This window comes from Urocitellus parryii, chromosome 8, assembly GCF_045843805.1.
Source record: "Urocitellus parryii isolate mUroPar1 chromosome 8, mUroPar1.hap1, whole genome shotgun sequence".
Lineage (NCBI taxonomy): Eukaryota > Metazoa > Chordata > Mammalia > Rodentia > Sciuridae > Urocitellus > Urocitellus parryii.
The window spans coordinates 44608860-44627622 of record NC_135538.1 but is presented as its reverse complement, the minus strand read 5'-3'; positions in this window follow the sequence as shown (position 1 = coordinate 44627622).

Below are 18763 nucleotides of genomic sequence, written 5' to 3'. Positions count from 1 at the left end.
ATGTAGTTCAGAAGTGAAGTCTTTCATATGTTCTTTCAGGGACAATGGGTTTGGAGGTGTCATGACCTCTTTTGTCCCCTTGAGTGGGATATAGCTTCTGGACACCTACAAGGCAAACCTTCAGCCAGCAGTTGGGCCTGCCAGCATTCTATCTGAAGTGTGGTAACCCGAGGTCAGCTCTCAGTTATCAAAGGCTGACAAAACATAATCCTGACTCTGTATGGACATTGAGTCCATAAATTCTCTAATGGCATAGATCAACTCCTTCTTGCTCCTGTACCTTAACTTCTATGTTCCCCCCCACCCGCTTCTTCCCACATTTGCAGCATTATTGGTAACCTTGAAAAACTGGTTACTACCTAAATGACCTGACCTAAAACAGGGAAATCGTTAAATAAATTACAATACATTTTTGCTTTGGAATACCAAGGGGCAATTTTAAAGAGAGGGCAAGCTTGCCATTATGGAAAGATCTCTGTGATGCTTGTTGAGTAAACAAAGGATTTTTGGCATAATAACTTGAGGAGGATCTCACTTGGGGGAGTAAAAAAAAGGGGGGAAGAAAAAAAGAAAGGGAGAAGAGGGAGGGAGAAAATATAAATCCGTGTTTTTACATACGGTGAGTATGTATGTTTGTGTGTTTTTGAAGATTTTTGAAAATATAATGAACTGATTATTGCAGTTATGCCCAGATGGCAGGAAGGGAGAGAGGAAGAACTTTTACTACTTATACTACACACTTCTGTAATTGCTGGATATTTTACAATCATCATCATTCACTCCATTAGTAACTAAAGACAAATAATTCTATAAGTGGGTCTATCTAGATCTGGTCTTTTCAAGCTCTAGTGATCCTCGAACTTTATTAACTTTGGTTCTGGGCATGATATAAACAAGCAGCAAGTGTTTGCTTACTCATTGAAGGCACATTGTTTGGAGGAACTTGGAGCAAAGATGATGGAAGCAATTTGCAAAATCACTCGGCAGAAACCGGAGAATGTTGTCAATGAGTTGGAAAATTGTTCTGAACAATGTGTTATGAAGGTTAGTGGCTGGGCTGAAGCTGAGAAATTGGAACTGCCTTGCTCTGGACACCATTTGCTATCTTCTGATTATGAATGAGAACTGACAGTATTAAAGTTTAAAATTATATAAGAAGGCAATGTTCCCATTCTTAAATGAAGAATTTAAAAGTCACCCACATAAATTGCAAGGTATAAAGTTTTGAACCCAAAACCTATACTATAAACATTTTGAAAAGTTAATTTAAGGTTAAAATATTGAAAGGTGAAGTTTTTAATCATTTTTCTATGTGATTTTAAAAAATAATTTTTTACCCAAAGGGTGGGTGAGCATCCTTTCTACTCAATCACTCAGAAAACTGTTAAAAAGTTAACACCCATGACTTCATCTTAAATTAGCTTCCTGTCTAAATATAACTCTGAGAAAAGTACTGCAGACAACCTCAGTGTTAAAACAGCTTTTTGTACAAACATAATCTCCTGAATAGTGTGAATGCACTGCACCTGGAAATGCACTCCCTGACATTACTTTCCAAAGTCAAGGACATTTAACTCAGTCCCCTGAGTGGGGTCTCAAGGGACATAAAGGCCATAGGTTGGCATAGAGGGGCTTGGTCTTCAGAGCCTGCCTCTTTGTGCCCTCCTCCCTGTCCCATTCACCTCAGGATGCTGGTCCTGCCTCTCTGAGAGTTGCTCTCTTTCCCCATTCTACCAGGCCTGAATTTTTCTCCCAGGGATTCCACTCAGGTTTCTCCTATAAAATTAACTCATATATTGCAAACCAGGTGCAATGAAGGATTATTCAGAAAAAGCAAGCCAGTCCCTATTCTCTCTCATTTCCTTATTCATTCATTCTTCCTCTCTCTCTCTCTCTCTCTCTCTCTCTCTCTCTCTCTCTCTCTCTCTCTCTCTACACACACACACACACACACACACACACACACACACATTATAGACATTTTGAATTTCAAGAGATGATGAAAAATTTTTTAATTCAATTCCTCCCTTTCAAAGCTGAAGAAACCCACTCCCTGTGAGCTGTGTGACCAGCCAGGACCAAATGGTTATTTTGTGGTCAACTTATTGCTACACAAAAAGAGATTAGCTTGATATTAAGATTATCCAGATTATTTTGGTGAAATTAAAAACATTGATTATATTTTTAAAATGTGCTACGATAACATTGTATATGTATTAGGTGAGCAAACAACATCATAAATTGCAACTTCTTGGCATCTGTTTTTTATTCTAAGGCTTAAATATTCATTTACTCAGCAAATATTTAATCTGATTTTACACCAGGCACCATTCAGGGAATGGGGAACAGCAGGAAACCCAATAGTCATTGGAGAGTTTTGAGCACAGAAGAGATATGACCTGATGTGTTAAAGGACCACCTGTGTGCTGTGTGACAGATAGACTATAAGACAAGGCTAGGAGGCAGGCAAGAATAGAATCAGGAAAGCCAGTTAGGAGCCTCTTGCAATAAACAGGAGCAAGGATGATGGATCAAGGTGGTAGTGGCAGCATTAATGACATTTTGAAGGAAAAGCCAACAGGATTTCTTAAATGCACTAGTTGTGACTATAACAGAAAATTGCCAGGGACAACTCCAAAATATCTGTTTTTAATGATTAAAATAATAAAGTTGCCATGAACTGAAATGGGAAAAAGTAAAGATAAGGGCTGGGGAATGAACTCCAGAATTCAGATTTGGGGCATTTTGTTTGAAAACTCTGTATTCAAGAGTAACATAAATAAGCCCAGAGGGACCTACAAATGTGGAGGTCAGTGGACATACTGGGTCAGATATTTTCTAACTTGGATTTTGAAGTGAAGAGTTTATTTATATCTCAATACCTACGGAGGCTATAAGAAAGCATTTCTCATTAGACTGCTAATAACTTAAAGCACCACCTGTGTTGTTAAAGGATTATATGTTATCTTGATTTAAATGGTTCTTATTTATTTGACATCAGGCACTAGTACAGGTTCTGAAGTTACACAGATGATTATGATCCTTGTTCTGTGACCAAATCTAGAGAAAAAGACAAAATGAACCATGACAACAAACACCTCAAGCACTGTAAATTCTGCAGAAGTATACTCGAGCTGCTGAAGAAACACAGATGCAGGTGTAACTAGTCACATGTAGAAAGGCCTGAGATGGTGTTTGAGAATCGTCGTTAGGGTCGAGTAAGTTCTACAGACATCCAAGGGTAAGAAAAACATCCCAGTCAAAGAAAACATGCACAAATGTACCAAGGCAAGAAAGAACAGAGCTCATTCCATGCCCCATGGAATGCATGGTGCCCCAGCTCAGGCTGTGTAGGGAAAGGTGGCCTCTAAGAGCTGAGATGAAAAGAAAATTGTGGGTGTGGTGTGTGGGAGATGGGATGTGCTGGGTTGCTATGCTCCCTCATAAAGGAAGAAGGAACAAATACAGGCCAGATGAGTAGGTGCTGTGTGGGACTTTACTGAGCTCTGGTGAAATGCAGTTGATCTCCGGGCAGCAGAGGATGTGGCTCTGCTGTCAGGGAATGAGGGACAGGTGCTGGGAGCTGACATTGACTTGAAAGGGTGCCCTTCAGTGGTGCTCTGCTGTTTCTGGACTGGGTTGGGCAGTGAAAACCCACATCGGCCCAGGAGAGGATTTTACCTCTATCTGAGAGGAGAGAGAGCCATTGGCAAGCTTTTGCTCAGATAGTGTCATGATGAGCTAATGTGAAGGGGTTGCTCCTTCTCAGGAGACTTCAACAGGGAATAGTGCTTTAGTTCACAGAAATTCATCTCGTTTGGCAGAAATATATAAGTAGATCACAAGCTTTGGCAGAGAAACAGATGTACCTCAGATTATAGCAAATGAAGGGCCCACTATTCCTTGTTTTTTGGTTTGCTTTGTTTTGTTTTACTATTTCCTTTTCATCTAAGACAAACCTGGAAGTGTGTGACTTCTATCCAGGGTTAGTCTTTGAGAGTCAGAAAAGAGTTTTTCCCCCTAATTTTTGCCAACATCTGTCTTATCTTTTTGATAATAGCCATACTAACAGGTATGAGATGCTATCTCATTTAATGTGCCTTTCCTTAATAATTAGTATTATAATTAGTATTTTCACATACCTGTTGACCATTGTATGGCATCTTTTGAGAAATGTCTATTCAGATTCCTTAGCTCATTTAAAAAAAATGTGTCATTTTCTTGCTGTTGAGTCATTTGAGTTCCTTATATATTTTGGATATTAATCCCTTATCAGGTATATGATTTGCAAATATTTTTCTCCTGCTCCCTAAATTGTCCTTATTCTGTTGTTTCCCTTGCTGTGCATAAGCTTTTTAGTTTGATTGTACTGCCTTTGACTAGTATTTGCTTTTGGAGTCATAACCAAAGTCTTTGCCCAAACCAATGTCAAGAAGTTTTACCCTCTATTTTCTTCTAGTGCATGTACAATTTCAAGTCTTAATTTTTTAATTCTGGTTTTAATTGATTTTTATATATGGTGTGAGATAAAGGGTCTAATTATATTTGCATGTGAATATCCAGTTCTATCAGCATCATTAATGGAAGAGACTGTCCTCTCTCATTTTGTATTCTTGGCATCTTTGTCAAAGATGATTTGTCTGTAAATGTGTGGATTTATATCTGGGCTCTCTATTAAAAAGGTAATTTTTTTAAAGTTAAAAAAAAAGAAAAGACATGCTTTGCTTAGTATATTTCAGAGATATGAAATGTCTGCAAATGCTTATCAAATTTGAACCCTGTTAAAATTTAAACAAACCTCTAGAAAGGATCATTGATCAAAACTATGTTCTCTTTTTAAAACATGACATTCAATGATAAGTATACACAAATTTTATTTTTCAAGGAAAAATAAACATTTGCAGCTTTCAAACTGGCATTTAGGGTATGGAGGGTCAATACTGTAGTATGACATCACCCCTTCCCATCTGTTCCTTCTTACTTCTTGTCCTCCAGAAGACAGCTAAACAACTTGTATTCTCTTGTTAGGTAGGAGATAAGGAAAGGGCAGGGGTCCTACCGGATCTGGGTCCACATTCTTGGCAACCAGAGCAAAGAATTGAGTGAGCTGGGAGAGGCTGGCAGGCAAGGCAGAGGATTATTGAAAGTCATAGAAAACAGAGTAGAGTGGGCTGAGCTGAGAAGTAGCTCAAGGCCCTGTTTACATAGTGGAGATCAATTTTATTGGGCTGTGCTACTTCTCCCACTTCTCCCCTGGGTGAATCTGGGGTTGATTGGCACCTTGATTGACAGATGAAATTTTTATCATTTCTTTTCTACTGTCCTTGTGTAAGTTTCTTTTTCCCATGGAAAATGCACAGTGCGGGGAACACACTACAACACTACTGATATGTTAACTAGCAATGGGTTGACTTTAGGTCAGTCCCTTCGGCTATTGCACATGCCCAAGATTGGGGACTTTTTCTCCATGCATTCTTCTTGTAGTCCTCCAGCTTCCTCCCTTTAACTGTAAAATGACCTAGTTTCCTCTGACAGGAATGGTCTTCAGGTAGAGTATGGAGTAGGAGGCTGATGGCCCTAGCTGGAACTGAGAGCCCTTCCCCTTGTCCACCTCCCACCTAACACTCTTGTACAAGATTTCCAGAAATAGCAACCAGAACCTTGACTTATTATTTTGTAGGAAGAGAAGGGCATAAAGAAACTAGTTTACATGTACCAAGACCACATATACACAAATACATTCTGTGACTTTGTGTATATTTTATAACATTTAAAAATACAACATAACATACACTTTGACCAGTATCACTCCCTGGCACTCCCCCCTCCCTCCTCCCTTCCCACCTCTTGGTCCCTTTTCTTTACCAATCTCCCTTTGATTTTTTATTTTTTTTTAAGAGAGAGAGAGAATTTTTTTTAATATTTATTTTTTAGTTCTCGGCGGACACAACATCTTTGTTGGTATGTGGTGCTGAGGATCGAACCCAGGCCGCACGCATGCCAGGCAAGCGCACTACCGCTTGAGCCACATCCCCAGCCCTCCCTTTGATTTTTAGGAGATTCACACACACCTCCCCCGACTTCTTTTCCTTTTTCCTCTCTAGCGTTCATATATGAGAGAAATCATAAGATCCTTAACCTTCTGAGTTCAACTTATTTCACTTAATATGATGATCTCTAGTTCCATCCAAAATATATATAAAACATATATGCATCTCTGGAATTAAACCAACTTGGTTGATTTGGAAAAGGTTCCATGAGTCTTGAGAATGAAGACATTGAGCTGTTGTTGTGTGATATTCTATAGGTATCTGTTAGGTCCATTTGATCTGTAATATTTTTCAGTTACAAAGTGTCTTTACTGAGTTTATGTCTGGATGAACTATCTAATGGTGAGAGAGGTGTGTTGAAATCATCCAGTATTTTTGTACTGGATGTATCTTTGAGTAGTTTCTCTTTTATGTAATTTTTTGTACTCATATTTGGGGCATAAATATTTGTTATTGTTATATCTTCTTATTGGATTGTTCCCTGTACCAATAAGAAGTAGCTTTGTTTCTTCTGATTCATTTTGATTTGAAATATGCTTTTTCAGATATGAGAGTAGCTATCTCTGCCTGTTTGGGGGCTCTATTCACATGGTATATCAATTTATATTCTTTCATTTTCAGCCTATGGATATCTTTGCCTGTAATGTGCATCTCTTGTAAAAAAAAATATATAGTTGGGACTTATTTTTTAATCTGTTTTTCCAGTCTATGCCTTTTAATGGAAGAGTTGAGGCCATGTACATTCAATATCATTTAATTCCTGCCATTTTGATTTATTTATTTAATTTATTTCTTTAACTTGGTCCTTCTTCTCATTTGTTTAGCTACCCTTCAAATGAGATTTGTTCTTTTGTGAGCTCTGAGGTGTATTTTTTATTTCTTCCATGTGCAGCATTTCTCTAAGTAAGTTTTGTAGTGCTGCTTCTGTATTTCATGAATTCTTTTAGTTTTTGCTTACCTTGGAGTGTTTTTGTTTCCTTTTCACTTTTGAATGACAGTTATGCTGGATTTAGCAGCCTTGGTTGATACATCATTCAAGGTCCTCCTGGCTTGTAGGATTAGTGCTGAGAAATCAGAAGTGATTGGCTTGCCTCTGAATATGATTTGACATTTTTCTGAGGCTTTTTAAATTCTATTCTTACTTTTATGTTAGGCATTTTAGTTATATCATGGAGAGGTTCTTTTTAGATCTTGTCTATTTGCATTTTGAATGCATCCTGTATGTGAATATCCATCTCATTCTGAAGGTTTAAAATTTTTTTCTGTTATTATTTCTTTGAAGGGTTTATCCATTCCATTAGCCTGCATCACAGCCTTCTTCAATACCAATAATTTTTTAATTTGATCTTTTTTGTGGTGTTCCAGAGTTTTTATATATTTTTATCATGGTTACTTTTTTCTTTAATACTGTCTGAATGTTCAAGAGTGACTGCTTGGTCTTCCAGCTCTGAGATTCTCTCTTCAGCATGGTCTACTCTATTAGTGAGACTTTCAACTGAACATTTTATTTGATTTATTATGTCTTTCATTTCCAAAATTTCTGCTGGATTCTTTTTTAATATTTCTACCTCCTTGTTGAATTTCTCATTCATGTTCTGTACTGACTTCCTTAATTTACTCAGTTATTTTTCTGTGTTCTCTTAGAATTCATTGATGATTTTTATAATGATTTTTTTAAATTCCTTATTTTATATTTTATACACTTTTGCTTTGGGGGTCATTTACTGTTGAAGTGTGAACTTTAGGGAGTGTCATGTTAGCTTATTTTTTCATACTCCTTATAGTCCGATATAGGGTTGGAAGGGTTTTCACTTCCACTCTTATGGCCAGACCTTTTTCGGACACAGTCTTCACTTATCAAAGTGTCCTAGTGTGATCTGAATTGAGACTCCTTTGAGGTGTGCTGTCCACAACCTTTGTGTTATTTTCTCTGATTTTGCTATAAAAGTGGATGTCTACCTGTAGGTGGGACTTGGGGGCTCACCCTGTTTGTTTCTACTTGGGGCCTGGTCATTAGTTTGGGTTCTTCTCTCTGCTATTTTTTTGTATTAAAGCATAGCTGAAGATTGACGATAGCAATAACCATTGCAAATAATACACAGCATTAAAATAAATACTTGGTTCCTACTATGACAGCTGCAATGTTAATTGCCACAAACACACACACAGAGAGAGAGAGAGAGAGAGAGAGAGAGAGAGAGAGAGAGAGAGAAATGGTAGACTCAACAATTGCCAAAAAGCAAAAATGATAAGTAGCCATGAACTATATCTGACATAAAAGCAAAAATAGGTGTCACCTATGTAATCAACAGCAGTAATAATTGCAACAGCACAAATGGTGGATGCAGGAGTTATACAAACCAATGAATGCTAAAAGATGTTAAAAATACTATTAATTGATAGAAAAGAAAATGGAAAGGAAGGTAGAAAAGAGTATACAGTTTCAAAAAGTGCACAGAGAATGCAGAAGAGACGTAGCATGTAATGGTAATAAGAAAGGAGTAGAAAATACAGAATTAACAAAATAAAAGGAGAATGAAAGAGAGAATAATTTTAAAAATGATATTAGCAGAGGAAAAGAGAAAGAGAAATGGGAGAAATGAGAGACACAGATAAATGAAAACAATACAAAATAACCAAAAAAAAAATACTAATCAAAAACCCTAAGAAAAAAAAAAAAAAAAAGAAAAAAAACCCTAAACCTCAATAGATAAGGAAAAATAGTTGCATTTTTAAAAAATGAGAAAAAAGAAACATATATGTATGTATATATGTCCATGAACCAATCAGCACAGAAAAAGTAGAAACAAAGAAAAAAAGAAAGAAATTTTTAATAAAAAATTAAGGATTCATTCTCACTGAGGAGGTCAAAATAGTTGACAAGAATAGATGGTCACTGTTTATATCTTACTATCTTTCCATTTCTTCTTGAGCTAGGTACTGAGAGTGACAGCAAGGGCTCAGGGCTGTTTATTCTTCCTCTTTTTGTGTTGCCAGTTGGAGGTGCCTAATTCTGAAGCTGTTTCAAATAATTCTGTTTTTCTTCTCCCCAGTAGGAGGTGGAATGGGGTGGAAAGTACTATCAATTGGAGTTTTGTCTGCAAAAACCAGATCAATGCATTCCCAGGGTAAGGCCACTACAGAGTTCTATGAGTGGAGTCCCTCAGGGGCTTTGGTGGGTTGTGTCTAATCTGAAAAGATTGGATCAACTCACCCCTAGGCATGGCAGTTGTTGATCTCTGCTGAAATCTGGGTCTCAGGAACCTCCCAAGAATTCTCATGGGGCAGGGGAACCAATCTTTCATCCACTCTGCTGCACGTGAATATAGCCTTACCTAGTTTCCAAGTCTTAGTCCCTGAGTGTGTTCACACATGCCTGTTCAGATTCTTGACCTACTTCAACTAGTCTCAGATGAGCCACCAGAGTAAACTAGGCAAGTGAGTTGGGCTCACTTTCACTTCTCTGACTTGAATCTCCTGGTTAAAATATTCTCTGTGCCTGTTTCACTCCTTTTCTGCTAGGTAAACCTAGGCCACATGGTAGGCACTTGCCGAGACAGTGTAGCTATGTTTGCTTAGATCTTCTGGCTCCCACAAAAAAAGCATCTGCAGCATGGCCACCTCAAGATGGCTCCCACCCCAGCTCTCTATGACCAGTTGGGAAACATGGGGCACCTTTCAAGCACCAGTGCACAATGCAGCCTCCGGATCAGCTAAGGGCAGCCTGCTTTTCTGATCTCAGGTTTTTCCATACTAAATCAGTCTGTTGTATTTCTCTTGTGTTCTCTCTCCCTCTGCGCTGAACTAGCACAGCTAATACTGCTGCTGCTGTAACCAGCTTACTCCAATATTTCTTCTTTGTTTAATGTACTCAAATTTCTGAATCTTTAAGACACTCCAACTGTCAAATATTGAGTTTTAATGAAATCCCTTTTTTACCCACCTTGCAGAGAAAAAGTACTTTTGTAACTTGATCCCAAGCTATGAAGCAACTAGGAATACAGCCTTCTTAGCCCACCACCTTGAATCCTCCTTACCATCTCTCTTCTTTAATGTTCCTTGGCCTCTCGATTTCATTGCTTCTCCATTTAATCTTCTTTCTCCTCCTTCCAGGACATTTAAATTTAAAAAAAAATATGGTGAAGACTTTCATTATATTGTGGAGAACGATTAAGTTTTTATATTTCCTACCCTGAAACTCAGCTATAAATTGTATTGCTTACCCAAGACAGAGGTAGTTATGATGCCCAGGTAGGGGCTGACCTGCCTTGGCAGACTGAATTCTCACAAAAGAAGTAAAAGACTAGCAGTAAATATCTTGGCCTGGTAGGATTACAACTGATTGTTATGTTCTTTGTGCTTTTTCATATTTTTCAAATTTTCAACCCTGCATTTTTATGAAGGTAAAAGTAAATGAGCAAATGCTTTTAAAATGTTTTAGAAAAATAAATAAGTCTCTTTTAGAAAATAAGTTTCTTGGAGTACATATATAAAAGAAATTTGAAGAAAGATGAAGTTGGTACCAAGGTAAAGGACAGCAAACTTTTCCTCTAAAGGGCCAGAGAGCAAATATTTTAAGATTTGTAGGCCAATAATTGTCACAATCACTCAACTCATCCACTATCAGAGAACAGCTATAAACAATACACAAGCAAATGAGCATGGCTGTGTTCTAATAAAACTTTATTTAAAATCAGGTAAAAAGCCTTATTTAGCCATGATCTATAGCTTGCCAACCTATAATAAGAAGATGTATAGAGTGTTGACAGACCATTCATGATATGGATGGGAATTTGAGTGGCAAAATGGGGAAAGTTGAGATGTCAGATATGTTTAAACCACTTTTAATTCTTTTTTTTTTTTTTACTATCTTTCAGAATATCTAGAAAGAAGAAGGATTTGGCTCCCTCAAAAACTTAAGTAACCTTAAAAGGAACTGGAAGATTAAAGTGCTAAGTAAACTGGGTTAGAGAAAAATGCATGTATCACATGAAGGCAAACTTTCTGGTTAGGGGAGAGGCAACACTAGCAAAGACTGCTGGCCATGGTCTCAGGAACCCCCAGCACACATCTAGCCTCTGCCAGGAACTCACTGATATTCACATCAGTTTACCTCTTAGGAGCTAATGTTCTACTAGTTGAGGCCAATGTCTTTCCTGCACCAGGATTCCATGAAAGACTATCTCAGAATCTTGTGAAGAACAAGAAGAGGATGTTGGAACATATTTTCCATATTTCTGCATTTAAACTTAATAAATGTGTTGCGCATTCCCATGGGTCAGGTTGCCTCTACACTATCCCCCCAACACTCACAATTACTATCACAGCACTCTTTCCTAGACACATTGAGTTGAGACTAATGATTGAATGTCCATACTGTGGTTTTCTCACCCAGGCTTCTCAGAAGTCCAAAGACTTACCCATGCCTCCACAGATGAAAAGAATCAGAACTGAGAGGCAAAACTCTAGGCCTATCTTTTCAGGGAATAGCATTTAATCATAGTTACATATCTCCCTCCATTTTTTTTTCTTTTTCGGGAAAGGAAAAAAATGGGCAACTGAAAGACAAATAGCACTTTTTTTCTGAGAGTTAGTACAAATCAGAGAAGTCAGTAAGAAATTTCTAGAGTATATATTGGAGGTATATTCTATTGAAAGAGACCTTCAAAAGCAACAAGAGGTTTATCATAAGTGGAGGGTGATTTTTTATACACACCTAAAAAAATAGAAACTAAAGTCAGAAAAGGACTAGTTATTAGAGAGTGTGAAGGAGAATCCATGCCTAAAGAGAACAAAGTCTTCTCTCCTTCAAGGAAAGAGAACTGTGTCATTCTAGAAGTTCATTTGCCAAACTTGGGGCAACTTTTTTGCACTTGGAGTTGTGCTTTACAAGGCAAGGGATAGTACACTTGGGGGGTGTACTATCCCTTCTGACCTTCTGAAAGAGGAACAACTTTGTATCCTTTTCCTACTGTCTTCTTGACAGTACCCTAGGGAAGACCAACAGATTCTTGTAGATCTCACAGGGACAGGATAGAGGGAGGAGGAAGGAAGTTGATACTATTTTTGAAGACGACTTCAGACAGCAGTGACAAGTGACAACATTCCTGATCTTTAGACAAAATAACTGGTTGTATCTTAACCCTAGGCCTTTGTTGGGAAATACATTCTAGCTTTTCTTTTACTTGTATATTGTATGTTTCAGAATGTGCATGAATGTGCATGAAACTTCCCACCTCAAAGGGACTTATAACAATCACTAATGGAAGCAGGAGCGATCACATAGAACATGGATGGCAATGTGTCAGTAACTTGTATTCTTGTTTGGAAACAATATGGTACACAGATGCCCCAGCTGCTCTCAGTGCTGCTATGCCTTTGGGGGCACCATGACAAAGGGGAGGGAAGAAAGACATGCCAAAGCAGGATGAAAAAGTGAGTTTATGGTGAAGGAAGATGGATGAGAGAAGAAGGACAATTATCCTTCTCAGCCAATAGAGTCCAAAACTCTGTTCAATATTCCCAACTTAATGCCTTCAGCTGATAAATTCCAGGCAATTTCAGCAGGTGAGTCAGTCTAGAAATGAATACAGCTCACTGTATTTGTTATCTCACTGGGTCCCCCACCGTCTTTTTCCATGAGGAATCCTGCATAGGTGCCTGGCATTGGCAGCTCAGTCTATTTGATTGGCTGAAATCCCCACTGTGCCAATAAAAAAAATCTACTTTTAAGGAACCAAGGCACTTAGTGAACCTGCCTTCCTCTCAAGTTTGGATGAGCTTTTTAGATGAAAACTAATCCATATTCTACTTAGGAACCTCAAACCAGCAATATACATTAGTAACAGTTTTAGAATAAGAATCAAGCAGGAATCAAACATCCTTAAGCTGACGATACCAATCAGGGAACCCATTTCTTTTGTTTTCTTTTTTCTTTCTTTCTTTCTTAATTTTTTTTTTTTTGGTCGATGGGCTTTTGTTTTTATTCATTTATATGTGGTGCTGAGAATTGAACCCAGTGCCTCGCACATGGTAGGCAAGTACTCTGCCACTGAGCCACAACCCCAGCCTCCCAGGGGACCATTTCAATCACATCAAATTAAAGGTATTTAACTGAGGTATTTAAAATCAGGAGAGAATGAGCAACTAGCCAAATACTGGCCAGCCATGTTTAGATGAGTATATGGCAACTGTGATCTGAGACCTGAGAAAGTCCTGGTTAGAAATCATGTTCAGGGAAAGTGATCCTGCCAGGTAAAAAGGGATCTGCTAAGTGGTGTGGACTCCCATGGTGGTCCTGGGGAAGAAGCAGAACGAGAAATTCACTAAATGCCTTCACGGACAGACGACTCTCTGGAGCTTCCCAAACCATTCCCAGTATTCTCCATCCCATGCCAGTTCCCTCCTCATGGATCTTCAGAAAGCTGTTTTTCTACTCAGTACCTGGTTCATATTGCTGACCCTTTCTTGTTTCCTTTTTCTTTCTGTCTCTTCAAGAGTACAGCAGTAATATAAAGACAACTTGGATCCTGGGTCCCATGATACCTCAATTTCATCAGATTTCTCTGAGTCAGTTTGGACGGAAAGGCTGAGAGGAGTGGACAACTAAATCAGAATTGTCTGAGGAAAATTTCTTCCATGACTCCATTCTCCCTGGCCTTAAAAGTAACAGTAGAAGAAAAAAAATGACAGCAAACATCCAGATGTGGACTCTATTATGAGAAAGAAAGAGTCTTTTCTTTCTCATAAACTGAAATATGAAAGGTTATTTTCTAGCAATTATTTTGTGAACTTACAAAACAAAACCACTTATAAGCCGTCTCTGAAGGCGGGAGTACTTGGTGGCCCTTAAGGTCTGGTCAAATTATTTATTCTGAAGAAAAATACGGAATTTATTCTGGGTATTCCTATGGGAAGAATTAGAACCCATACTTAGAATTTATAGGAAAATATATTTTGACAACCTATAAAATTGAAAACTTTTCCGGCCTTGAAAAGCACTCAGCCCTGCGTTTAACAAAATGGCAACCAGCTGTGTGAGTCTAGAAGGCCATGCTGAAGTAAGGAGCATGCCCAAAAGACTGAGTGGCTCAAAGAGCCAGCAGTGAGTTTGCTTGTTTTTTCATGGAATAGTTCAAGGCAGGCATTCAGGTCAGGTCAGGCTTTCAGGTCCCATTTCTGAGACCCATGCTGATGACTACACTGACGTGTTACAGTTGTCACCATCTCAGGGCCCCAAGATGAGGAAAGAGTATGACAACCACACAGAGCAAGTTGTTCTGGACTGGACCTGGAAGCGGTGCGGCCCTCACCACCTTTCCTACCGCTCTCACTGCATTGATTAGAACCAATCTCATGGCTCAAAACTAACTACAAGGGAGACTGGGAATTATGGTCACCTGTGATCTTGCACAAGCTGTTTAACATCTCCGTCACATGGTTCTCCACTATAAAAATGAAGTTACCTCAAAGGACACTATGAAGAAAGTGAAAAGACAATCCACAGAACAAGGGAAAATATAAGTCATATGTCTGATAAGGGTCTGTATCCAGAATAAAGAACTACTATAACTCAACAATAAGACACATTACAGGGACACAGCCACTTCAATGTTTATAGCAGCACAATTCACAATAGCTAAGCTGTGGAACCAACCTAGATGCCCTTCAATAGATGAATGGATTAAAAAAATGTGGCATATATATAAATGGAATATTACTCAGCAATAAAAGAGAATAAAATCATGGCATTTACATTTGGAGTTAGAGAAGATAATGCTAAGTGAAATTAGCCAATCCCAAAAAAACAAATGTTTTCTTTGATATAAAGAGTCTGATTCATAATGGGATAGGGAGAGGGAGCATGGGAGGAATAGACGAACTCTAGATAGGGCAGAGTTATTAAAGGGGAAGGGAGGAAGAATGGATTATAAATGATGGTGGAATGTGATGATCATTACTATCCAAAGTACATGTATGAAGACTTGAATTGGTGTGAATATGCTTTGTATACAACCAGAGATATAAAAAATTGTACTCTATATGTGTGATAAGATTGAAATGCATTCTGCTATAGATTCCTGGTTTCCAAGGTTGGGGAGATAGAGAAATGGGGGTGATTGATAATAAACACAGGCTTCCTTTTTGTGACAATGAAGAGTCTCTGCAATTAGCAATGATGACTTCACAATTTTGAGAATATACATAAAACCACTTGTAATTTAAAAGGGTGAGTTTTATGGTATGTGAATTTAAATAATTAAGCAATCCATCAAAAATAATACCTACCTGTGCAAAGACTGAAAGTTGATTCCTTCCATAGTAATAGGGTTATGGTTGTGATATCATTTTCCAGCAGGGACTACATATTTCCTAAGTTTCACTGAACAAAAGAAGGTGGCTATAAGTTCTCACTGGTGAAACATGCTGGGATGGTAATGACTAGAGCAAGCTCAGGAGCCAGATCTTGCAGAAAACAGAGCCACTGCTAACCCAGGGGCATGGGTGATTACAGGGCAGACCGCTCATCACCCTGAAACACCTCCAAATTGCTATAAGAGAGATGCACGTCTGGATTGTCAAGCCACTCTATTTTGAAGTCCCTTTGTTATAGAAACTACAGTTGCTCTCTCTCATGCAGAAGTAGGTAAATAAAGTAGGGTGCTATTATTATAACAAAAATCTAATATGCATGGCAGTGATTACAAAGTCAGGCATTGAGTAGTAAAAGAATGGATATTACAGGCTGGAAAGCTAGAATCATTTGTATATATGCAAAACATTTGCCCACAATAGCCTACCTACTGAGTCAACAGCTCTAGGGAAAGTGCTTAAAAAAAAATGGATATTTGTGTGTGCAGCCTGCTCCTTGCTGTTTTTAGCATGTCTTTATAAAAAAAAAAAAAAGAGAGAGAGAGAGAGAGAGAGAGAGAGAGAGAGAGAGCTCAATCAAAGAAAAAAAAAAACAGGTTGGTTTGTAACCAAAAATGGAAGGAAGTAGAAAAAGTACGGAAATTTAAAGTTTCATGTACATTCACTTGTTCGCTCATTCAACCACTGTTGCAGGCACTGGGCTGCATTAATGAACAAAACACACACAGTTTGTATTCCATTTGGAGAGACATACAATAAGCCCTTGAAATAATAAATTATGTATGTAGCAAATATGCTTTAGAAAACAAAATCAAGGAGGATGGTAAGGATAGGAGTGGGGGATTTTGAGTCGGCTTGTCTAGGTAAATGTAAAGGCAGTATTTGAGCAAAGACCTACAGATGTGGGAGCTAGATATTATATAGATGTCTAGGGAAAGTGTGTTCCAGGTAGAGGCATCAGAAAGGACAGGGTCTGAGATGGGTAAATGCCTAGGATACTCAAGGAACATCAAGGAGGCCCAAGTGGCTGGAGTTCATTTAGCAAAGGGAGTTGGCAAGTAAGTCATGAGTCACAGAGGAAATGGAACAAACCTCATGACTTTAATTTTTGTTCTGGTGAAAAGAGAAGGCTTCCAGAATGTGGGTAGAGGAGCAACATTTCAAAAGACTCACTCTTGCTATGAGGGAAATGTCAGAAACAGATGAGTTGCGACGTTCCATTAGCGCAGGCTGGATACAATGGTGGCTCAGAGCAGGGTGATGGCCCAGGTGGACAAAAGAAGTGGATACAGGTTAACTTTTGGAGAGATGTTTTTGTGGAAAGAATTAAAAGTAGGTTGGGAAATAAAGTGAAGAACAAATGACTCCAAAATCCTTTAAAAAAATAAAGTGAAATTATATAGATAAAATGCAAATACCAATGCCAAATGAAGGTCAGATTCTCTTGAGTTATTACACAATCTTCACAAATTGTGTCAGAACCATAGTTTAGGCCTCAGGCCACAACAGAGCTGCCAAACCCCACAAATTCCACAGTTCTCACCACTGAATTAAACTGACCCTCCAGAAGCTGGAGAATGTAGGATTTTCTTTGATCTCTCTTCTCATGAGGAATACTTGGGGAGGGCTGCATGCACATACAGCTTGCAAAAGCCATGTGAGCCCCAATGTATATGAGAACTAGTGACCCAGCAGATCAGAAGAGAGGTCAGGGCCCATTTGTCTTCCAATACATTTCTCTTCCCACAGTAGCCCACCAGATAGGGTGCTCTCAGCAATCTCCCAGTGCTCACCTTCTTCCCTCAGGGAACCAAGAGAATAAGGTGGAAAATGAGAAATCACAAAAAATGAGAAATGTTTTTTTCCCTCATAACAATCAGGATTATTAAACTACACTAATAGAAATATATTTAGTTTTAGAAGAGAATAGATCTTCAGGGTATGTCTTTAAAACAGCATTTCTGAGTGCATTTTATAAAAGAATTAGGTCGTTCTTGCATTCATAATATCCTTCCTTGCTTAGCCAATGAATTTCTCTGAGAAGCCGAAGTGTTATGAAAACAGTCTAAATTTGGGGGCTGAACTCAAGTCAATTCTAATCTTGACCTCTTCACCTCCTAGGTGTAGCACCTTAAGCACGTTATTTAACAGCTTTGAGATTCAATTACTTGGCTCTAATAGAAGAGTAATGATACTGGATGAATGAGATTGCATGTGGAAGGTAAATTTCAAAGGGTCCACTCTGTGGAATGTACCAACCAAGGTTAGTTTTTCCTCAGTAGAGGAGGCTCAGAGGCAATGTGCAAAACCACAATGACTGAGAGACTTAGGAAAAAACTGTCCTCATTGACACAATGACTTTCATCTATGAAATGCTGTTTGACAAAGTTGAAAGGGGAAACTTCGCCTTTGGCTTCATTTTTGGACCTCTTCTGAAAGTTGTTGACTCCAGGCACAATCCTCCCGACGAAGGTCTGTGAGCATTCAGAACAATGATAAGAAGAATCATCTCAAGAAATAACTATTCTTGTGCGGTTGTCAGCCCTCTTTCAGTTGCCAGGACATCAAATAAGTGAAGCCTGCGGTAAAAATAAAACCTCTATGGAGGTTTGTTCATAGAAGTCGACTTGCTGGAAGGCTACATTTCTCAACGATTTTTCAGTCTGATATTTTTATTAATGATATCTCAGTGATATGCAGTCGATTTCAATTTTTTCCACCACCACATTATTGGCTCAGAGCTCTTACTAATTATGAGAGATGTCATGGAGAATCTTGATAAGGGGATTTCAAATACCTTGATTAAAATGACATTCACAGAATTGACATTTAAATAAGCATTTGGCTCTTCTTTCATGCTGAAAGTTAACCCATATTTTGGGCTGTATCTGGGGGAAAAAAATTCAGAGAATCCCAGGAACTAACTACTAGCAGCAGTAACAATGTGGGCAGTAATCTATTTATAAAATAGACCTTAGAGTTTAAGGGAAAAAATCTTGTTGCTATATAGGGAGCTTTATTTCTAAATGGTACGAACATGTAACTGGATGAAAGTAAATTGCTTCAACGTTTTCTGACATTCTTCAGCATTTACCCACAGTGATTTATACCTTTGTGTAATGTGATATAGCAGATAAAAGTAGACTTTGGAGTTAATAAAAGTTCTTGATTTTCTTCTCAGGTCAGCTGATTGAACCAGGAAAGAAACACCTTAGTTTTCTCCAGTATAACATAGTAATAACTCATAAGATTATTCCACACATCTAATAAGAAAAATGTTAGAAACTGTCTAACATTAGGACTACTTTCTAGCAGGCAATCAATAAATGGTAGTTATTATT